Source organism: Punica granatum, chromosome 4, assembly GCF_007655135.1.
Source record: "Punica granatum isolate Tunisia-2019 chromosome 4, ASM765513v2, whole genome shotgun sequence".
In the NCBI taxonomy this organism is placed as follows: domain Eukaryota; kingdom Viridiplantae; phylum Streptophyta; class Magnoliopsida; order Myrtales; family Lythraceae; genus Punica; species Punica granatum.
Window position 1 is genome coordinate 19,369,742 of NC_045130.1, and position 11,211 is coordinate 19,380,952.

Consider the following 11,211-nt stretch of genomic DNA (forward strand, 5'->3'; position numbering starts at 1 on the left):
GATATATATTCCATTTTGTTTTTTGCATTACCAAACTGTATTAACAATGCATTAACTATTTTAAGAAAGTTAAGAGTCGATATAACATCTTTCTATTTTCATTTTAGGTAATGATGCTAGAGTTAGCATATAAATTTTGTGATTAATATTTTATTACAATGTGTCACATTATATATCATCATCTAAATATCCATCTAAAATAACAGTTCTAACTAATAACCCATGCATCGCGTGGGTAAAAAAGCTAGTGAATAATATATCTTAGTAGGCATATAATAACATAATATGGAAATTACATACTTCCACGGCTAAAATTAGATATAAATCTCTAATAGTGAATAGGCATATTTTTAATCTCCAAAAGTGATGATAAAAGCATGCTCCCTAAACAAACACTTCCAAAACCTATGTCCCTGGAGAAGGTCACGCTGCTCCTCCTCAATCTGCAGATGCCCAGTAACGGGGACTAGGAGTGTGATAAATATAGCACCGGCAGATGCAACTCCCGCCAAGAAATGGAAAGTCCATCCTTCTAGATGCGAATGGATAGCCATGTCTCCAAGTGCCACTAGTGCGGAGGCAGTGAGTTTGACTTCATCTCCATGCGAAAATTTCAACCATCCGAGTGGAGATGAAATCAAACTCCGGGTCGCCATGAAGAGTACCTCCAAGGCTATCACCGACATCCCTACATCCCGGCCTAACTTCTGGTGTGGCATCTGGACCAAGACTAATAAGCAACCGATGACAACCTACAAAAACAAGAGCACCCAATCAATTTTTACATATTCTAAGAAAGAAATCTAAATCCACATAAGGGTAATTGGGATAAATATCCGATTTAAGATTAATTTACCTGAGTCAATGTCATGATGGCACCGGACCCAGAGAGAAGCCATGTACTACGATGCTTCATCAGATAGAGGGAGATGGATTTCACGATGAAATCCCATCCGCTGATCGCGAACAATACTAGGTTGCCTTGGCGGTGGCTCCAAAAAACATCAGCAGCACATCATTGTAAAGACCCAGATCAGTCACGTTGACGACCACCAGACTCGTGCCCGCGATGATAAGCTGTGGCCAATGGATCTTCTTTGCCAAATACGAGAGCGACTTGCACAATTCTTCCTGGTAGCTGCTAGGCAATATCTCCAGGAGTAATGAACCTTGTTGATGATCAAACATAGGTTCATGACATTAGCTACGACCGGTTCGAGCAACAATATTGCGTTGAAAGCACGTCCCATCCATTTCTTATTATCTCCCGGTAGCGTGTGCTGGAATCGTTCCGCGGCCTGCACATTCACAAGAAATATTAGACGTAGACGTTAAAGTGAAGATAGAAAAGCAATTGCACTCCACTTGGTCATTTCTGAGTAATTATGGCAATTTTTCCTACATTCCATAGTTTCTTCTTACGTGCAGTCAGCCTCTGCTATCCTAACCTTCATATAAGTGGTGGGGGGAAAAATTACTCAAACCGAACCAACGAACTGAACAAAAACAAAACCGAAACTCAAAAGCATTTCTTTAAAAGTGCAAATCTTTTGTTAAAAAACAAAAAGAGTTGGATTAGCTATTTACATGTTTTGTTCGGTTATACTGTATTTTTCGTTGCATCAAAAAAAAAAAACTGCATTATCAAAGCTGAATCAGGATTTTAAATAAAATAAAAAAAGAAAACAAGAAAGGTATCTTATCCTAAGGCGGTGTTTGATTACTCAAATTGAGTGCTGAAATAAAATGTTCAGCCCATAATGGGTTCAGTTGATTTGATAAACACATGAAAAATTAACTTAACTTAATAGACTTAAGTCAAAGAAGAATTTAATCATTAAGTAGGTGGGGATTTCCTTAATCATTCAGCAGTTTTTGACTTATTCACTTAGTTGGAGGGCTTTTCTTCCTTTATTACACCAGTGCCAACAAAATTTTTCTTGGTTGCTAATTAGCCCACCCCACCCACATCCACACTCGAGAGAGAGAAAGAGAAAGGAGAAGAAGCGGTGGCTTGGCACCACATCATTGATTGGTGGCTCGTCGCCGACCACTTCTGCTATAGATGAGATCGTCGACGAGCACTAAGCTCGCCGACGACCTCGTCTGTGGCGATGTGAACAGAGATGAACCACCACTGCCGAGATCTGGTGTTTCAAATGTCCTCCCTCTCTCTCTCTTCAAAATAGAGGGAGAGAGGAGATACTGGTGGTGGAGGCTCTCGGCTCCACCACCGCCACAAAAGAGGTTCCTAGAGGAGACGAAGCTCTTCGGGGTTGGTGTTGATTGGCCGACGAGCCACCATCGCCCCTCCCTACCTTTGCGATCAGATTCTATTTGATCCTTTTTTATTTATTTTTATTTTTTTAGAAATTATGAATTATAAAATACTGGGCCAAACTGCAAATAAGTACAAATATTGGGCTACCTAATAAAGATATTATACATGAACTTCAACTTTTGCCGACTTATTTTACCAAACAATTTTGATTTAACCATTTAAGTGCTTATTCTATTAAGTTCTTAAAATTTCAGCACTTAAGAGAAATGCTGAAATTTTAAGTCCAAACAAATACAACCTAATTTGAGAACGGTTTTCTGGGCCAAATCGAACCATGCCAACCCCGCCTCATATTATTTCTTACAGTTGCAATCCACTTAATCACTAACTTATAGAATAACTTCTTTTCCTAAAAAAAGTTTGGGGTTGTACCTGTAATAGAGCTCCATCTCCCAGGCTTTGGAGTGCTTGATCGAGAATCACTGTGGCAACACTGTGGAAGCACACTTGCAGTGCACTTCAACAACGTTGATGAGCGATCCAATAAAGAGTAGCCTCCGCAAGTTGAATCTTTTGAAAGTCTGTGTGCCAAGAATAGTGCAAGCTATTCCAATAAATGCTGCTACTTGCACGATCACAGTAAAACCCTTCAATTCTGCTCGCTAGTACTTGCAGAAATTGGTATGAGCAGCCAATTTCTTGTTCGTGAAGATGATCGAGGAAAACCACTCCAAAAGCTCATTGGAGGAAACCACCGTACCTAAACCACGAGAGAATCCAAATTAGGATGAAAATTCATGATCTTGTTTACCCTCATAATTTTATTCATTGAGGTGATATGATTAGAAAAGAAATGTAAACAATAAATTACCTGCGACGCTCACATCGATAGCAAACAGAAGCCCCACTAGCACAATGATGGAAAGCACTAGTAGAGTGCGTTGAAGGTCTCGTGGGGCACGAGTCCGTGGTCTCCCATCCGACAAACCACTCAACAAAGAGATCTAGAACCAAAAGAATGTCCAGAATCAACTCCAAGTTCGAAGACTATGAACTTAATATGTTCATATGAAACTATGAAAGAAAGAATTTTGCAGTGTACCTTCTCATGGTTGTGGTGGCCTTCTATGTCAAAAGTCGAGGGAGAAGGAATGATCACAGGACCGGTGATCTAAAGGCGCAAAAGGGCCGACTTAGACTTTCACATATACATTACAAATACATCTGGCATGTGTATTTTTCATTTTATGTTATTAATGACTGAATAAGGTAAAATCAAAAGGTTCAAACTACCTTCTATATATCTTTCTTCCCCTAAAAAAGGTCCTCCAAACTACCTTTCAAGTAAGCGAGAATATTTCACTGGGAATTTAACTTCAATGAATCTCGATAAACGTTAGATTTCATAAAATTTTCATTCTCTTAACGGCAAAAGGTTTATTAGAAATGATTTATTATAGTTTGTAGGCTTTTTCTTATCTGTGAAATTTAGTTATAGATATTTCCTCCATTAATTAGTGTAGGATTGAGTTAAACAAATTAATAAGAAAAATATTAGATAAGATAGGGGTAACGTGATGAACATTATGTACCTCCCCATGGGTGTGGTGGTCCTCCAAGTCAAAGGTCGAGGGAGAAGAAATGATCTCTGGACAAGTGCTCTACAAACACAAGGGCATAAATTATACGTCAAATTTAAACTGTAGCGACTCGTATCCAAAATAATATCTGCAAACATAAAGGAGTAGGGAATGGAATTGCAATTTCCTTCAACGTGCTTGTTTTTCTTTTAAATCCTCCATCCCACTAGTTTTTTTTTTTTAAAGAGCTATTCCCCATTAAGCATTAACGTTCTAAATACTATAAAAAGCCTATGAATTTGAAATCTCCCTTATCACCTTGTTACCCCAAAAATCCACACATACTCCAAAGCTGTTGTTGTTTTGGTTAATTTAATTTGAGAACAGTCTAGCAAGGAGTAGCAAGGCAGAGAGAAATATTAATTGAGAAGGAAGAAAAGAGACCGAGAACCACTCAAGAAGGAGAGCTGGAACCAAGAGAATGTCCGAAATTAATTCCAATGCTACTATGAATTGAACACGCTCGACTAAAATAAGAAAGAAGGGTACCTCCTCATGATCGTGGTGGCCCTCAATGTCGAAAGTCGAGGGGAAGGAATGATCTCGGGACCGGTGATCTACAAGAACAAAAGGGCGGAATTAGACTTTAATTAATTACATATATACATGAAAATTCTATTGACGTATGTTTAGTCTTTTTTGTTTTGTTTTTTCATATCCTTTGGCTGAATGTGTTTCGTTTAGTCTTATTAATTAATTAGTGACTAACGCATGGAGGGCTAAAATCAAAAGTTCCAGACTAAACTTCCACCGTTCTTCCCAGGTCCTCCAAACTACCATTTTAGGTAACTGAGAATATTTTCATTGGATTTTAACATTATTTAAGTATTCCTATAATAATAAACATATATGTATATACATACTTAATATGTATGTAGATACATATATATTTATATGTATACACATATCTTTAATATTGTGTGATCGTCACAAATCAAGTACTGCCTAATAACTAACATATATGTATATACATATAAATCTTTAATAGTGAATAAGCATATTTTTAATCTCCAAAAGTGATGATAAAAGCATGCTGCCAAAACAAACACTTCCAAAACCTATGTCCCTGGAGAAGGTCACGCTCCTCCTCCACAGTCTGCTGATGCCCAATAATGGGGACTAGGAGTGTGATAAATATAGCACCAACAGATGCAACTTCCGCCAAGAAATGGAAGGTCCATCCTTCTAGCTGGCATAGCACCAAAGGTGCGAACCAGTCGACCACAGCCTGGATAGCCATGTCTCCAAGTGCCACTAGTGCGGAGGCAGTGAGTTTGACTTCATCTCCATGCGAAAATTTCAAGTTTTCAACCATCCGAGTGGAGATGAAATCAAACTCTGGGTCGCCAGGAAGAGTACCTCCAAGGCTATCACTGACATCCCTACATCCCGACCTAACTTTCGGTGTGGCATCTAGACCAAGACTAATAAGCAACCGATGACAACCTGTAAAAACAAGAGCACCCAATCAATTTTACATATTCTAAGAAAGAAATCTAAATTCACATAAGGGTAATTGGGATAAGTATTCGATTTAAGATTAATTTACCTGAGTCAACGTCATGATGGCACTAGACCCAGAGAGAAGCCGTGTACCACGATGCTTCATCAGACAGAGTGAGATGGATTTCACAATGAAATCCCATCCGCTGATCGTGAGCAAGAAATAATGGGTCGTCTTGGCAATGGCTTAAAAAAACATCAGTAGCACATAATCGTAAAGACCCAGCTCAGTCATGTTGACGACCACCAGACTTGTGCCCGCGATGATAAGCTGTGACCAATGGGTCTTCTTTGCCAAATACGAGAGCGACTTGCGCGATTCTTCCTAGTAGCTGCTAGGCAATATCTCCAGGAGTCACGAACCTTGCTGATGATCAAACATAAGTCCATGACATTAGCTACGACCAGTTCGAGCGGCAATATTGCATTGAAAGCACTTCCCACCCATTTCTCAGTATCTCCCAATAGTGTGTGCTGGAATCGTTCGGTGGCCTGCACATTCACAAGAATAGACGTAGACGTTAAAGTGAAGATAGAAAAGCATTTGCACTTCACTTGGTCATTTCTAAGAAATTATGGCAATTTTTCCTACATTCCGTACTTTCTTCTTACGTGCTGTCAGCTTCTGCTATCCTAACCCTCATATTAGTGGCGAGGGGAAAATTATTCAAACTGAACCAACAAACTGAACAAAAACAAAACCGAAACTCAAAAGCATTTCTTTAAAAGTGCAAATCTTTTGTTAAAAAAAGAGTTGGATCAGCTACTTACATGTTTTGTTCGGTTAAACTGCATTTGTCGTTACATAAAAAAAAACTGCATTATCAAAGCTGAATCAGGATTTTAAATTAAAAAAAAAAAAGAAAAAGAAAAAAAGAAAGGGATTTTATACTAAGGTGGTGTTTGATTACTCAAATTGAGTGCTGAAATAAAATGGTCAGCACATAATGGGTTTTAGATGATTTGATAAACACATGAAAAATTAACTTAACTTAATAGACTTAAGCCAAACAAGCATTTAATCATTAAGTAAGGTGGGGATTTCCTTAATCATTCAGCAGCTTTTGACTTATTCACTTAGTTGGAGGGCTTTTCTTCCTTTATTAAATCGGCGCCCTCAAAATTTTTCTTTGTTTGCAAATCAGTTCACCACACCCACACCTACACTCGAGAGAGAGAAAGGGGAAGGAGCGGCGACTTGACACCACGTTGTTGATTGGTGGCTCGTTGCCGACCACTGCTGCTACAGACGAGATCGTCGGCACGCACTAAGCCCGCCGGCGACCTCGTCTGTGGCGATGTGACCAAAGACGAGCCACCACCGCCGAGATCTGGTGTTCCAAAACTCCACCCTCTCTCTCTCTTCAAATAGAGGGAGAGAGGAGAGATACGGGTGGTGGTGGCTCTCGGCCGGCCACCACTGCCACAAAAGAGGTTGCTAGAGAGGATGAAGCTCTTCTGGGTTGGTGGTGACTGGCCGATGAGCCACCATCGCCCCTCCCTTCCTTTTTGATCAAATTCTATTTGATCCTTTTTTAATTTTAATTTTTTATTTTTATAGAAATTATGAATTATAAAATACTAGGCCAAACTGCAAATAAGTACAAATATTGGGCTACCTAGTAAAGATATTATACAAGAACTTCAACTTTTGCCTACTTATTTTATCAAACAATTTTGATTTAACCATCTAAGCGCTTATTCTATTAAGTGCTTAAAATTTCAGTACTTAAGACAAATGCTGAAATTTTAAATCCAAACAAATACAACTTAATTCTTAGATTTATGGCTCAATTTTCACTTCTTAGCCCTAATTTGAGAACAGTTTTCTGAGCCAAATCGAACCATGCCAACCCTACTTCATATTATTTCCTACAGTTACAATCCACTTAATCACTAACTTATAGAATAATTTCCTTCCCTAAAAAAAGTTTGGGGTTGTACCTGTAATAGAGCTCCATACCCCTGGCTCTGGAGTGCTCAACCGAGAATCAATGTTTGACATTCCGACAACGTTGATGAGCGATCCAATGAAGAGTAGCATCTACGAGCTGAATCTTCTGAAAGTCAGTGAGCCAAGAATAGTGCAAGCTATCCCAATAAATGCTGCTACTTGCACGATCACAGTAAAACCCTTCAATTCCGCTCACCAGTTCTTGCAGAAATTGGCTTGAGCAGCCAATTTTTTGTTCATGAAGATGACCGAGGAAAAGCACTCCAAAAGCTCATCGAAGGAAACCACCGTACCTAAACCACGAGAGAATCCAAATTAGGATGAAAATTCACGATCTTGTTTACCCTCATAATTTTATTCATTGAGGTGATATGATCGGAAAAGAAATGTAAACAATAAATTACTCATGACGCTCACGTCGATAGCAGACAGAAGCCCCACTAGCACAGCGATGGAAAGTACTAGTAGAGTGCGTGCAAGGTCTCCTGGGGCACGAGTCCATAGTCTCCCATCCGACAAACCACTCAACAAAGAGATCTAGAACCAAAAGAATCTCCAAAATCAATTGTAAGTTCAAAGACTATGAACTTAATATGTTCATATGAAACTATAAAAGAAAGAATTGTGCAGTGTACCTTCTCATGGTTGTGGTGGCCTTCTATGCTACTAGAAGAGGATGTCCGAAATTAATTATAATACTACTAAGAATTGAACACGCTTGACTAAAATATGAAAGAAGGGTACCTCCTCATGATCGTGGTGGCCCTCAATGTCGAAAGTCGAGGGGAATGAATGATCTTGGGACCGGTGATCTACAAGCTCAAAAGGGCCGAATTAGATTTTAACTAATTACATATATACATGAAAATTATATTGACCTATGTTTTGTTGAGTCTTTTTTTTTTTGTTTTTTCATATCCTTTGGCTGAATGTGTTTCATTTAGTCTTATTAATTAATTAGTGACTGATGCATGGAGGACTAAAATCAAAAGTTCCAGACTAACCTTCCACCGTTCTTCCCATCGAATGGTCCTGCGAACTACCATTTTAGGTAACTGAGAATATTTTCATTCAAATTTAACTATATTTACGTAATCCCACAATAACTAAGATATATGTATATACATACTTAATATGCATGTATATACATACTTAATCTATATATTATGATAAGAATGTTAAACTACACTAAATAAAGTCTCATAATATACATACTTAATATGTACGTAGATACATATATATTTATATGTATATACATATCTTTAATATTGTGTTAGCGCCACAAACCAAGTATTCCCATATTAACTAACATATATGTATATACATATAAATCTCTAATATTGAATAAGCATATTTTTAATCTCCAAAAGTGATGATAAAAGCATGCTCCCTAAACAAACACTTCCAAAACCTATGTCTCTGGAGAAGGTCATGCTGCTCCTCCTCAATCTGCAGATGCGCAATTATGGGGACTGGGAGTGTGATAAATATAGCATCGACAGATGCAACTCCCACCAAGAAATGGAAGGTCCATCCTCCAAGCTGGCATAGCACCAAAGGAGCGAACCAAGCAGCCATAGCCTGGATAGCCATATCTCCAAGTGCCACTAGTGCGGAGGCAGTGAGTTTGACTTCATCTCCATGCGAAAATTTCTACCATCCGAGGGGAGATGAAATCAAACTCCGGGTGAAGAGTACCTATAGGGCTATCACCGACATCCCTACGTCCCGGCCTTACTTCCAGTGTGGCGTTTGGACCAAGACTGATAAGCAACTGATGACAACCTGCAAAAATAGGATCACTCAATCAATTTTTACATATTCTAAGACAGAAATCTAAATCCAGATAAGGGTAATTGGGATAAATATCCAATTTAAGATTAATTTACCTTAGTCAATTTCATGATGGCACAAGACCTAGAGAGAAGCCCCGTACTACGATGCTTCATCAGACAGAGTGAGATGGATTTCATGATGAAATCCCATCCACTGATTGTGAGAAAGAAATACTGGGTCGTCTTGGCGGTGGCTCCAAAAAACATCAGTAGCACGAAATACTGGGTCGTCTTGACGACCACCAACCTTGTGCCTGCGATGATAAGCTATGGCCAATGGGTCTTCTTTGCCAAATCCGAGAGCGACTTGCGCGATTCTTCTCAATCAACAACAACCCTCATATCTACGTCCATGAAGCCAGAACCAAAGACGAGGATTAAAGAAAGGACGTCGGTAGCTGCTAGGCAATATCTCCAGGAGTCATGAACCTTGTTGATGACCAAACATAGATTTATGACATTAGCTATGACCGTTCCAAACGGCAACATTGCGTTGAAAGCACGTCCCACTCATTTCTGAGTATTTCCCAGTAGTGTCTACTGGAATTGTTTGGCGGCCTACATATTCTCCATTCACAAGACTTGCACTCCTTATCTTATCTAAGAATAATAAACGTCGACTTGTACTGCTTGATATTTGAAAGTCCACTATGTCAGATTAATCTCGGTTTGAGCAAGAATATTAGATGTATACATTAAAGTGAAGATAGAAAAGCATTCGCTCTTCACTTGGCCATTTCTAAGAAATAGTGGCAATTTTTCCTACATCCCATACTTTATTCTTACGTGCTGTCAGCCTCTGCTATCCTAACCCTCATATTAGTGGTCGGGGGAAAATTATTCAAACGAACCAACGAATTGAACAAAATCAAATAAGTATATTGTAACAATAGAACGTATGGTCATAATATCTTATAACTTATAATGACAAACTTATATATTTGATCAAATATAATTATCGCATTATACAATGTTAGTTACAACATTCATCGTGTCACGATACTGAAAATATGTATATGCATATATGTTAGTAATTATGGGAACCTTGATCTGTGGTGCTCATGTAACAATGAAGATATATGTATATACATTCATATATGTATGTAGATACATATATGTATTACTTATATATGCACCGTATTTGCATTCAAAAACTTCATTTAGTATTATTTAACATTTTCATTACAATATACTTTTTTTCTGACAAAAAAACTTTTGACCAAAAGTACCATAGCTCTCTCCATCGTATCAGAAGACAGCCTCCCTGCCGTTGCTTCTCTCTCAACTGAGCACTACTCTCCATCACCTGCTCTTCCCTGTCGCCGGCTTCGCCCATCGCTGTCTCCACCAACCGCCGTCTCCTGCACTGCTCTGACTCCCACTAGGTAAGAGTTCTAATCTCTTTTGCTATCTCCGTCTGATTTGTTTCCAAGTTTTTTTGCCCAATTCGCTTGGGTGCCCATTGTTGCATCTGAGGTTTTGAGGTTCTGAGGTTGTCCTCGATTCGCTTGGGTCCCTTCTCACCATTGATGTTCTGAACTGAATGGCATTGTTAACTGAACTTCATGAGAGATATAACCGGTCCAAATATTTCATCCATCATGATCTGCATGTCTTCCGGATCGAATATTTTAAGACATTAATAATTCTAACAGTTGAGAGTTTTCCTTTTTTTTACAGTTTGCATGAACATTGCATGAACGATGAACTCATAGAAAAATCAGAACTTGGAGCTCGATTCTTGTATAGAGCTCCTTTTTCTATCTTCTTCATTCTTTCCTGCTGCTTCATTGTTGAGGGGCCTGCAGATTTTGGTGTTAATAAGTTAGGAAACATTCATTATAGGGTTAGTTGATTCATCCTGTTCTGTATTATTGTTTTCTGAGTTGAGAATGATCAATGTGATTGAAAGATTCATGAGAAAATGGTCAAAATTAATTATTAATCAATTAAAAGCTTAAAGAAATCCAAAGAAGAGCCAAAGTCCAGTGAGATTTT